At 47.8% G+C, this 11,939-nt stretch overlaps 1 protein-coding gene across 5 annotated transcripts in view; it reads left to right on the top strand.

Annotated features, from left to right (window-relative positions):
- The first annotated feature begins 416 nt into the window (after window positions 1-416).
- CDH11 (cadherin 11) overlaps window positions 417-11,939 on the top strand; it is an 83,305-nt gene continuing 71,782 nt past the window's right edge. For 2 of the 5 annotated variants that reach the window (XM_038147980.1, XM_038147978.1), the window contains exons 1-2: window positions 418-560; window positions 889-1,034. The gene's annotated coding sequence lies outside the window, so the exon portion shown is untranslated. Of the gene's footprint in view, window positions 561-619; window positions 1,035-2,898; window positions 2,987-11,939 lie in introns of those variants that run through there. The other 3 variants (XM_038147977.1, XM_038147981.1, XM_038147976.1) reach the window with 3 other exon arrangements.

Genomic DNA, 11,939 nt, shown 5'->3' with positions numbered 1-11,939 from the left:
TGAGCTGCCTCTAGGTGTGGATGGGTGCACAGGCTCAGGGTGCTGCTCCCTGCGTTCACAGAGCTCAGCCACACCTGGGAAACACTGTAGGTGAGGAGAACGGGGACTGGGAGAAGGGCAGCTGTGGGGCAGGCCTTGTTGAGAAGGAAAGAGTTCCCCCTCCAGATCCAGGCCTGGCCTCAGCCTCTGGCTGTGAGCTGTAAGAGACCAAGATTTTTAAATGCTTGAGGAACTTTTTTCTTTTCTTTTCTTTTCTTTCTTTTTTTTTTTTTTTTTTTTTTTTTTTTGGGGGGGGGGGGTGTCTTTTTTTATTTCTAGACAAATATCTGCTCCTGACAGGAAACATGACTGGACTGAGTATAAAATGCTGGTGCTGTCCCTGCCGCCCAGTCGAGCCCCGTGTCTGTGTCCCCACGCACGGAGCTCCGGCGGCCGCCCTGGGCAGCCTGCAGAGGCGACAGCGAGAGCACGCACAGGGACAGGGCAGCAGCGCCGCGGCATGGGTGGGGGTCCCCGGCCCCCTCGCAGCCCTGCCCGTGGGTGCCGGCGTGACCGAGAGGGTGCGGAACGAGCCGTGGGGAGGGGACAGCCGCGCCTGCCTGGGCCCGGGGGCAGGGACGGGCTGCCCGGGGCGCCTTCCCCGCTCGTTCGGCCCCGCCAGCCCCAGCCGGTCCCCGCGGGCACAGCGGAGACAGGAGCGGGGCCCTGCGGGAGGGCAGGGCCGGGGGCCGCGCTCCCCCTGGGCTGGGGGAAGGGACAGGAAAATCGAGACGAAGCAACAGCCTCCAGCTTTTCCCTTCCTCTAATCTTGCTTCACTCCCCTTGCTCCCTCTCCCTCCCTCTCCCCTTTCCCCTCCCTCCCTCCCTCTTTCTAATTCCTGCCACTAGCTCGGAGCGTCATTCAGCAGCCGCTGCCGCTGGAGTGTAACAGGCTGAAGATGCTGCCGAGCCCGCTCCGCGGCCACTTGTGAATGGGACTTGCCCGGTGTCCCCGCTCGGCAGGAGGGACGCGGCCAGCCCCGCGGCAGCCGCAGGTGAGCGGGGCAGCGCGGGCAGCGCGGGGAGCGGGGCAGCCCCGCCGGGGAAGGGCAGGGAAGCGGCGGGGGCTGAGCGTGTGGGCAGCTCGGAACGGAGAGGAACGGGGGGATGCTCGCGGGCCCCCCGAAGTTGGCGGGGCTGGGCAGGTGTGCGGAGCGGGGCCGGGCGCGGTGCGGGCGCTGCGGCGGCCGCAGGGCCCCCGGGGCGCGCTCGGCTCTCCCGAGGGAGAAGGAAAACGCTCTGGCAGACGCTGCTTTATTTCTTTTTTTTTTTTTCCTCCCTTCAGTTCTTTCTCGGGGGCGGGGAGGGGGAGGGCGAGCGTTTGGCCTTTTTAAAATGCTCCTCCGGAGAAGCAGATGCCGAAAGCCCCGAACTGAAAAATCTCTTACTTATGCCGTAGCTCCCAGGCACGAAATGGATATGCAGGAATTAGGAGTGCATAAAACGAAGGATATTCTAGCCAGAATGAAAAAGGCAAAGACTTTGATCTATACCCTTTCCGCCCTCCCTCCCCCCCCCCCCCCTTTATTTATTTATTTAATTATTTTGCTGGCTTTCATTACTATTCACAAGGTACTAAAATGGTATCTGTCTCTAACACGGGCTAGTCCAAAAAGCATTAGACTCCTGGGTGATGCATGCATAAGCACATCCCCAAGGATGGTAAAATAGATCAGGCTGCAGGTCCCCATAAATACCATTAAGTTCAGAATAAAAGTGCTTCCTGTGCAGCCCTTCGGGAGCACATATAGCAGTCTGACATCATGATACAAGTGCCTTCACCTCCTATAGAAGTCCCCCTTTATTGTCTACTTTTTAAATATTCATTTGGTGAGGAGAGAACCAGTATATGCTGGGAGAGCTTCTTTGTACCGCTGCTACAAAGGACAGAGTGGCTCTGTAACACAGTATTTACCTACCCAGATATCTGTGACAAAGGAATCTCTTTAGCAAATGAGGTCACTAATTCAGAAATTGGCCCTTTATGAGGAGAATGCTCATTTCTTTTTCACGTTCCAATTACTAGCAAGTCTCTAGGAAAGACTTTCTTCCTGTTGATTTGTGATGGTGATACGATAAGGTTTTCACAGACTCCGTGCCTCTCTATTAAGAAATGCAATGTTTTGAATTATTTAATTATGGAACTGTTGAATAAGAGAGGCACTGCCGGGCTCAGGGCAGAGGAGCACGCATTCAGGCGCTGCTGGGTGTCCGTCTCCTTCCCCCCGCCTTGCTCTTCCGTCTGCCTCAGTGTTTCCAAAGTCTGTGTGATTCCCCAGGTAAAATACTTTGTTCTCCTTTTCCACACTGGCTAAGGAATCCCAATGAATAATTGCCTTTCAGTGTAGAAGTCCTGCACTAATTAACGAGACATCTGCCTCAGCCGGGTCTGTCCGCCGAGGTTTGGAACACAGATCGCTGCTTGTGCTTGGTCCTTGGGCTGGCTTTATAAGCAGAGATGTGCGAGTCCACAGCAGGGGAACTGCAGATGTTTGCTCGGGAGCAGCAGATCTCTGGCAGGGCTGCACGGTTCCTGTGGCTGGGAGAGGGGCAGGGAGAGCAGAGGGAATGGGGAGCAGGAGGTCTGGTCTGAGCTTCATGCCTCAACACACCAGGCATTCTTGGAGCAGGTTTCTGAGTCTAGAAAAGTCTGTGCTCTAGAAAACAGAAGTTCCTGGCTGCAGTTCAAAAGCAGTTCTCCTGCCTCTTGCAGAAGAACAAAATAAAGTTACAGAACTAAGAACAAGATATTCAGTAAAAGAATTGGAAATCCTTTAGGAAAATTTTACCTAAAGAACATCTTTCTTTGGCAGGCTCTTGTTCTTAGGCCCTGAAATATGATTTTTTTTTTCACCTCAGCCTTGCACATCAGAGAATGAACATGGACAGAGAATCAGAGAATGCTATTTATAGGTTTCTCCACATCGGCTTTAACTTTACTACAATTGTAAGTGTTGCCTGTCCAAAGAAATCAGTAGGAACTAGATTACTTCATTAGCAGAAATGCTGCTACAATAGGGCACGGCAGGGGATAAGTCATTGCAATTTATCAGCAACTGTTTCAGAGGAAAATATGTATAGAAATGAGATAGGGCAGCTAAATTAATTTTTTTTTCTGCATAAAAATATGGGGAAGCTGCGAAGATTGGAGTGATTTCTGTGATTTATCTGATAAAATGCTTTTAAGTGTATAATGTGATTTCAGCTTCAATTAATATGCTATTCTGACAACATCTGACATATTCAATTTAGTGTAAGAAACATATGTGAAGTTCAGAGTTACAGTAGACTGAGACTAGCATTCTTATTTTCTGCAACTGCTCTAACATAACAGCATAACTTGACAAACAAATCTTTGAGTGATGAGAATTCCATAACAGAAGCCATTTGTAGCTCAGACATCATAGAAATTTCAAATAATCTCACACTTAAAATTGGCATATCTTCTTTTTGGTGAACCCCCAACTGAATTTTGAAGCCATTTTGTGAGCTGGATGTTTAGCAAAACATCTTCAGTGTGTGAGAAGCAGAGGTCTCATCTGGAATCACTTAATTTGAAACAGTTTAGCAACATACTTCCTGGACTTTGTGTGTGTGTCTGAGTTTTTCTACCAGCATTTTAAGCTAAAATCTCTGTCCAATTTCCTATGCCATACCCATTTTTATGTTTTTCATAGCACTTCAGCTTTGACTGTTCTTTTGTTGGGGCCAATCCAAGGCTTGGGGACAGAAATTACGTGGTGGCCATTGATTTAAATGGAGATTGGGTCAGGGGCTTTGTCTGGGTGAACTAAGAGGACTTTATTGTCATTTTATGCCATCTGTGTCTCCGTAAGTCAGATACGTTATCTCTTGCCGGTCGAGGAGCACTGTACCCCTCTGCTTTGATACATGCCGGACATGGAGTAAAACTCTTTTATAGTATTTTAGGAGAAAATGCAGCGGCCCCGTGTCGGGTTTTGACGCTGAGGACTCAGACTGTGAGACAGGCGGTCCGCGGTGCGGTATCCCCGCGGAAGGAGGGCTCGGATCGCTCCGGCTGCTCCGCGGGGCGCGGGGCCGGCGCGGCCGGGCTGCGGCGGGCGGGCGGCAGGGGGCAGTGCTGCGCCGCGCCTCCGCAGCGCTCCCGGCTCCGCTCCCGCGGCGGGAGCATCCCGCGGGATGCGGCGATGGACCCTCCGCGTGTTCCCGGCTCCGCTCCCGCGGCGGGAGCATCCCGCGGGATGCGGCGATGGACCCTCCGCGTGTTCCCGGCTCCGCTCCCGCGGCGGGAGCATCCCGCGGGATGCGGCGATGGACCCTCCGCGTGTTCCCGGCTCCGCTCCCGCGGCGGGAGCGTCCCGCGGGATGCGGCGATGGACCCTCCGCGTGTTCCCGGTTCTGTTCCCGGCTCTGTTCCCGCACTGGGAACATTCCGCGGGATGCGGGGATGGACCATCTGCGTGTTCCTGGTTCTGTTCCCGGCTTTGCTCCCGCAGCGGGAACATCCCGCGGGATGCGGGGCCGGACCATCCGAGTGTTCCCGGAGCCGTTCCCGCCTGTTCCCGCACCGGGAGCGTCCCGCGGGATCACGCCCGCGTTCCTCGCGGTTTTACAGCCCTCCAGCCGCTGACCGCCTCACCTGCGGCCGCGCGGCACCGTCTTGGCTCTGGCGGAGGAATTTTGGGATTCTGGAAGTGCAGCTTGTCTGTAGACAAGCTGACTCTACAGATGGAGGCTGGCCGTGGAATTGAAGCGCGGGCCCCTCTCGGGAGGGTTTTTGCTTGCTCTCTCGTCCATTTCAAAGGCAGGGTCGGTTCATACCATGCCAAGAGTTCAAAGGTGGAAAAAAATTATACAGTGAAACAAAATGTATTTCTTTCAGAGATGTTATCGGGTTTGAGAGATCTTATAAAGATATCTTTGATAGGAGAAAAAAAAAAGACATATTAAGCCAAATTGGACTAGTTTTATCTGTTCACATCCAGGTCAGTGGAGCTTACAGCTGAAGGACTGAGAAAGGCAAATTGGTCCAAATTACTTAATTACTTCCATATATCCTGCAGCACCTTGGAATACAAAAGATGTTGTTACCACCCACAGAATCACATAATGGTTTGGGTTGGAAGGCACATTAAAGCTCATTTCCTTCCACCACCTTATACTGTCCCAGGGACACCTTACACTGTCCCAGGCTGCTCCAAAACCCATCCATGCTGGATGGTAACCAGCAAGGACATATATAATCATATGTATTTGGAATCTTTGCAGGCATGGAAAGAGGCCTATTCCAGCTGCCTTCTTCTGATGTTCTTCTAGACATGCCCTTTGGGGTGTTTCTACAAACTGGACCTTTGATTTGACTCAGACCAACCACATTGCTTTGTGGAAGAAGGATATACCATAAATAATAGTACAGAACTCAACAAAATTGCAGAACATCCACTAGGTGCAGCCAGAGGAGTTCATTAATGCACCTCATCCAAGTTCTTGCCTACAACACAGCCAGGCAGCACAGCGCCATGACAGCTGTACAGTTTTCTGTCAACGGCCTGAAAGAGACTATTAATTAAGAACTACCTTGGGGAAACAACCCTTGGTGAGAGCGTCAGTGTCTCCTGCACAGGAGGGCACATTTCTTGCGCAGGAGTCCTGTCAGTGCCCATCCTCTGTGCTGCAGGGCAGGGAACAGCCCTTCAGCTGCTCCCTGTGCTCAGGCTGGGAGGGAAACTCCGAGCTGCCAGTGCTGCTCAAGGCCCTCCCGAGAAGACCCCGCACGGCAGGGACAGCAGCGGGGACAGCAGCGGGGACAGCAGCGGGGACAGCAGGGGGGACAGCAGCGGGGACAGCAGCGGGGACAGCAGCGGGGACAGCAGCGGGGACAGCAGGGGGGACAGCAGCGGGGACAGCAGGGGGGACAGCAGCGGGGACAGCAGCGGGGACAGCAGCGGGGACAGCAGGGGGGACAGCAGCGGGGACAGCAGCGGGGACAGCAGCGGGGACAGCAGCGGTGCCTCCCTAGCCAGCAGGAATTCAGAGACGAGTGTGTGGAGCCGGCAGCCGCGCTGTGAGCAGTGCCCGGGGGAAGGTGACATTCGGGCTCTTTTTGCCTGCCAAGGCATCGGGGCTCCTTCCCTCACGGCATGGGGGTGCGGTGGCTCCCAGGCATCCCCGTCCCCCCGAGCTCTGCTGGCTCCCCCAGCCATAATTTAGCTCCTCGGTTTTGAAGTGCTGGCTTAAGCGAATTCTAAGGGGTTTTGTGTGTGTGGTTGGTTGTTTTTTTCCCTCCAAAGTTTGGCAGTGAGTGAGAGCCCTCTCCCTTCTGAATCAGCAAGAGTTCATCAGAATTATTAAATGGAATGCAATGGCAGGCAGAGTTGGAGTAGTAGAAATCAAACGGATTAGAAAGAAAGAAAAGGACCAGGTAACCAAATGTAAAAAAGGACCCGCGATTTTCCAGAGTGATTGGTGAACAGTGCAGCAAGAGGTTTCCAAATACAATTCATTATTATAATGATGTTTAATTGTTCATCAACAGGTAGACTGTAGCCACATAGATACACTAACAGAAATTGTGGATCATGGAGCATGATAATGCAGACAAAACTGGACAGGACTTTGATATGTGAATGTCAGGTGTAGGAAATGCCTGTCTAGACACTAATTGCAATTAAGGTTTCATTAAATGGTGTTGGTGCAGACCAACACTGTTGCCGTCAGCCCCCAGTGGTACTGAGAGGACACCAGCCCATGCTGGGAAACACTGGAGAGATGAGCAGGAGGAATTTTATTCAAAAACCCTTGAAAACAGAGTTTTTGTGTTTGTGAGCTGCACAGCACCAAGCGTTTAATCCCCCTGTCTTTGTACAGTGCACCTGGTGTAGGCTTTTGTGCCCTATGAGCAAGCTTGGCTCAGCTCAGCCTGGCTGGGTCAGGTTTGTCCCTGGATCCTGTCCTCCAAACCCAGACAGGCAGTAAATCAGTGCTGTGCCCTCTCACAGCCCCACTCCCTCCCACGCAAGTCCCTAATCACACAGTCTGTGCTAGCCTGGGAAGCCAAATCCCATTGAAGGACTGCTTCTTCTGCCCCACATTTTAGTGCTCCTCCTTTTACATGAGATAATCCAAGGGAGAGAGTCACACTCAAAGTTAAACTGCTGCCATATAAACTCTGGTTCAACATAATTTTGATCCCAGTGAGGTTGCTGATATATACTTTTAAATAAAATCAAACTTCAGAAACACATTAATTGGTCTCAGTGGTTAAGTTAAATAGTTAAATACATGCATACACATCATTCTGCCAAGGCTAAGCCATTAGTTCAGTGGAAAGCAGAAATGATGGCTCTATTGGAATCAGGAGACTAAACCTTATTTCCATTAATTCTAACTGTTTTATTAATACATGCATGTGTCAGCATTAAGTAATAAATTTAAATGGTCTGCCCCTTCTTGATTTAAAGTAATTATCTCACTGATCTTGACTGCTGAATGAATAACTCTGTTACTCCTTTCATCTTTTATCAGCTAAGGTTTTTTAGTGTTTTTTTTGGTTTGGGTTTTTTTTTTTTTTTTTTTTTGGTGTGTATAGACATTGCAAGGCAAACAAAAGAAATAGAGCTTGTGCAAAGTTGGCTGGCATTTGAACCATTTATAGAGGTGACTGGAAAACTTTGATGGAAGCAACGGGTAAAAATTGCAACCTTCATATTGCTCAAGGAAAATGCCATTCAAAAAATATATCCCTAATTTTTTGATACATTTTAATTTGATAAAGAGTGTCCTGAGGCAAATACAGGACTTTGAATGGCATTTAGAAATTAAACACAGTTGAAATGTTGGATTCAATTCTAGGATTCAATCTCACCCTCCTCAGAGCAGTGCTCCCTTCAGAGACCTGACCACACACCGGTGCAGTTAAGGATTTCTCAGCATCACTCAGCTCATGGTAGATCATTCAAGACAAGGTTTTAGTGCATTTCTTGCTTTCAGGGCACTTCCTGTTCAGGCAGGAATGGCTGTGAGCTGTTTTCCAGGAAGGAGCAATATTTGAGCAGCTGAATGCTGCCAGGTTAATTCAGCACGTCCAGAGCACTGATCAAACCCTCCCGTCCCATATTGCATGAGCCACAGGGATCAGCAGCTTGGTGGAACTGAGAATCACTCCAACATTTATCCAGTGCACACAGAGAACAGACATTTTTTATGGTAATGGCTCCTTCCCATTCTCTTTCAGGACGTTTTTCTTGCAATTGAAATTCCAGAGATCTTCAATATTTCACATTAGTGAAAAGTCACTGTTCATTCACAGTTTCAAACCCAATTCCTCCAGACATAAGAGGTTCCAAAATTTTGAAAAGCAGCTGAATAATAATTTTGCTTGGAGCTCTGATTCAAATAGAAAATTTTGTCCAGTGCTGATTGTTGCCTTTTTATTTGTTACTGTTCCAATTATAGCTGGTATAGCTGGGAGAATATGGCTGATTAGTATGCATTTCAATTCTTTTTAGCACGGTAGCAATTTCCATAGCATTTCTCTTTCTAAAGCAAGAAGAAAACAGAGCAGGCAGTGGCATTTGCATGCAAACAATTTGTCATTTACATACAAAAGGGCTGATTAGGTAGCAATACATGTGGCTGTAGGTCAGACAGCCTGTAGGTCATAATTGCTTTTTCTGTCCTTAAAATTATGAATTTTGTAATATTTATATTAAAAATTATACTCATAAATTCATTATGTTCATGTTTCAAGTATTGAGTTACAAATCCTCTTAGAGATCTCCAGTTTTCTGTGATGCTTTGGCTACAGCCCTATAAGTGAAACTGGTTTTAGCTGATCCCTTGCTCAGCGCTTCCCAACCCAGTGCTGCAGGCCACAGTCCACTGCCCTGGACAAACAAAGCTGATTTGGAGCATTCAGAGCTAATTGGGGCATCTGCATGCCCAGGCTCACAAGGAACCACACACAGCAGCTGAGGCTGATGTCTCTGTGCCCTTGAACTCCTGGCCTTGGCTTGGGGTCTCTCAGGTTCCTGCACCTTCAGCTGGATTTCACTCACCTGGCTGAGGTGTGGATGAGGTTCCTTGCCCCTCAGTTTGTCAGATCCTGCTCTTCCTGTGCAGTTCCAAATCTAATATTCAGTGAACATTTCACCCCCAGACTTTCCCACTTTGCAATGCAAACTTTGCTCTGCCCTGCCATAACCTCACCTTTAGCAGGTACAGCAGCCTCTTCTGACCTTTCTTTTTTAATTTTCATATTTCTCCGTGACTCAGCCAGCTTCATTTGTGTTCAGAAGTGGAGACATTCTTCTCAGCTTCCTTGGGTTAGGCTTATCCAACATTTGCCTTCCCCTCTGACTCTTCTTTCTCCCTGAATTAAGCAAAGTTTCCACATCCAGCCTGCAGGGCAATCACACCCCTCACTACGAGCATGGAGCTGATGTCCAGTGACCTTCTGCTGAAATTATTTCCCTTTTTGGATCCAACAGCAAAAGCTTATTTGTCTGTGTATTTGTCTCAGTAGATGTCAAAGTGCTGGGAGCAGCTAAAATTAAGTCTCAGTACATTCAATGACTTCAATAATTATTTACTTCATGACAAAGAAAACCCCACATTGAAATGAGGCAAGAGTGTTATCTGAGAAATACCTGAGCACTCTCCTGAGAGAGGAAGTGGGAACCAGCCCTGCTGCCTCACCAAAGAAGTGCAATATGCAGCTGTCACATGGAACTAGGACATGACGAAGACCTTGGAAAAGGTAGCACAAGGATTCACTCCAGGCTGCAGTGATGTGCTGTCATTCTGGAGCATCACAAATTACCAAATGGCTGCTGGCTTGGGCTTTAAAGGAGCAGTCAAAACACATGAGGAAAATTGAAAGTCAAAAGTCAAATTGCTGATTTTATTTCCTCATGGCATGGACTTGACATTGAGGTCCACCTTATTGTACCCTTCAGTGTGCATTTGTACTTTTGGAAGGCACTGGGAATATCCACCTTGGTTAATACATGCTCAGAACTTTGTTATTGTGATTAGCAGCCTTTTAGAATTATTTTTATGAGCGGGCAAGTTTAAGCTGTTTATCTGATGTCTGCACCTCCTGGTTGAATTCAGACTGGTGAACCTGATCTAGAGCAGAGAAGTGGTGCTGGAGTCCATGGGGTTATTCACTGACGCTGGGATTATTGAGCAGCACCCTTGATGTGGCATTTCAAGGACTTTTGGTGGTTACACTGAGTTTGTGTTTGAGTTTAGATGGAGTTGTGCACCCCAGAGCTCAGCCAGGTTTTGGTCCTACCAGTGTTAGGAATGCTCTCAATACTCCATCAAATAGATGAAATTGCACTAACACATGTTTAATTATCCAATCAAGTTGAAATGAGTTGGGCTGAAATAACCAATTCTGCAGAGGAAGTGCCAGCTCTCAGATCTACCAAGATTCACCAAGATTTGCAGTTGCTCGTTGTCCTGACCTTGGCTTTTTTGGGATGAGCTGCAGGTCAGGGAGGGTGCTCCTGGAATTTCTGCCTTCCAGGCATCCTGAGGGCTCCTACCAGACTGTGCGGTGTCCCCCATCACTGAGGGACTGGGTGCAATTCTGTATTTTGATCACAGAGCTGTGAAATCCTGCTTGTAACTATCCCCACAAACAGTCTGGGGAACAGCTCAGCCTTTTTGGCATTTCCCTTCAGAAATGAGTAACCAGCAAGTAATTTCTTGGAAGTTGTACATTATAGGAGAGCTACCACAACTCAGGACTTTTAACTTCTATTTTTTAACTTCTTTTTTCTGCCCAAAATTTACAGAAGGTCACTGATACTTTATTAAGAAAATAATGTAAATTAAATTAATAATGTCTATAAAAGACTTTTCCATTGGTGTTTAGTAATTTTGCCTACTGGAGGAGAGAAGGAGAATTATTTTTGCCTAGAGGCATCTCCCATCTGGAAATCACATCAATTTTTACTAGAAATGAAATTTTTACTAGAAATTCAAAATAAACTGGAGTAAAGCTTGTGTTTTAACTGTTTCCATGTCCTTTAAAGCATACTATATTTAACCCATAATTGCCTTGGGCATTTTATTACTCTGAGCAAATGAATGCTAATTGCTTGTTGAGCTGGAGATCAGCAGCTCCTACTTTAACACTTTTCACTGATGTTACCAGGAGTGTTGGCTCAAAGAGGAAGGTTTCCCATTTCTCATGTTAGTTACATGTGCAGATCTTTTGGCTTTATGGAAAATGCATAAAATTGTGTAACTTGACTCCTTTTCTCATTCTTACTAATTCATTATACACATTTCCCCTCTGGGCTTTACAGAAGACCCCAAGTTTTATTTTCCAACAAGTCAGAAACATCCCAACTTTTTAAGAACTTATCAAGCATTCTAAAGTAAATACATTAATTTCTATCTACATCCTCATGCCCCAAAATAACTTGCCTGTTATCTAGGGGAAGGCAGGCATGCTCATTATGCCTTTCGCAGCCTGTATCCTGTGAATTGAGATGTCACTCTGCATGACAGGGATCCTTTCCCCAGCTGTGCTGTGAAGGACAGATGCCTTTCTGCCGTGAAAGACCAGAAAAGTCCTGTTGCAGAACTGGTTTTGCAACATCTCAGTAGTCTGGTGAGGTCATTTCCATCATCCATGCAAGTGCTGCTAAAATTAGGGATGTATCCATGGCTGTTTTGCTGGAGCTGTGTAGGAAACTGAGTGAGAGATTGCTATGTATTAATTATGCCTTCTAATTATGTCCTTTTAGTGACCTCCTCATGTCCCAAAAGTATCTTAGAATGAATGAAGGGGTGCCTAATTCCTCATTTATGTGGAAGAATTCTCTCAGTAATCATATTCAGAATGGCAGATCAGCTGAGAGCACAGTGTCTGCACTGACTAGTTTCTGTTTTTCTGCAGG

Source organism: Motacilla alba, chromosome 11, assembly GCF_015832195.1.
Source record: "Motacilla alba alba isolate MOTALB_02 chromosome 11, Motacilla_alba_V1.0_pri, whole genome shotgun sequence".
Taxonomy (NCBI): Eukaryota; Metazoa; Chordata; class Aves; order Passeriformes; family Motacillidae; genus Motacilla; species Motacilla alba.
The sequence above is the reverse complement of the archived record's forward strand: the minus strand, read 5'-3'. Positions and strand labels throughout refer to the sequence as shown.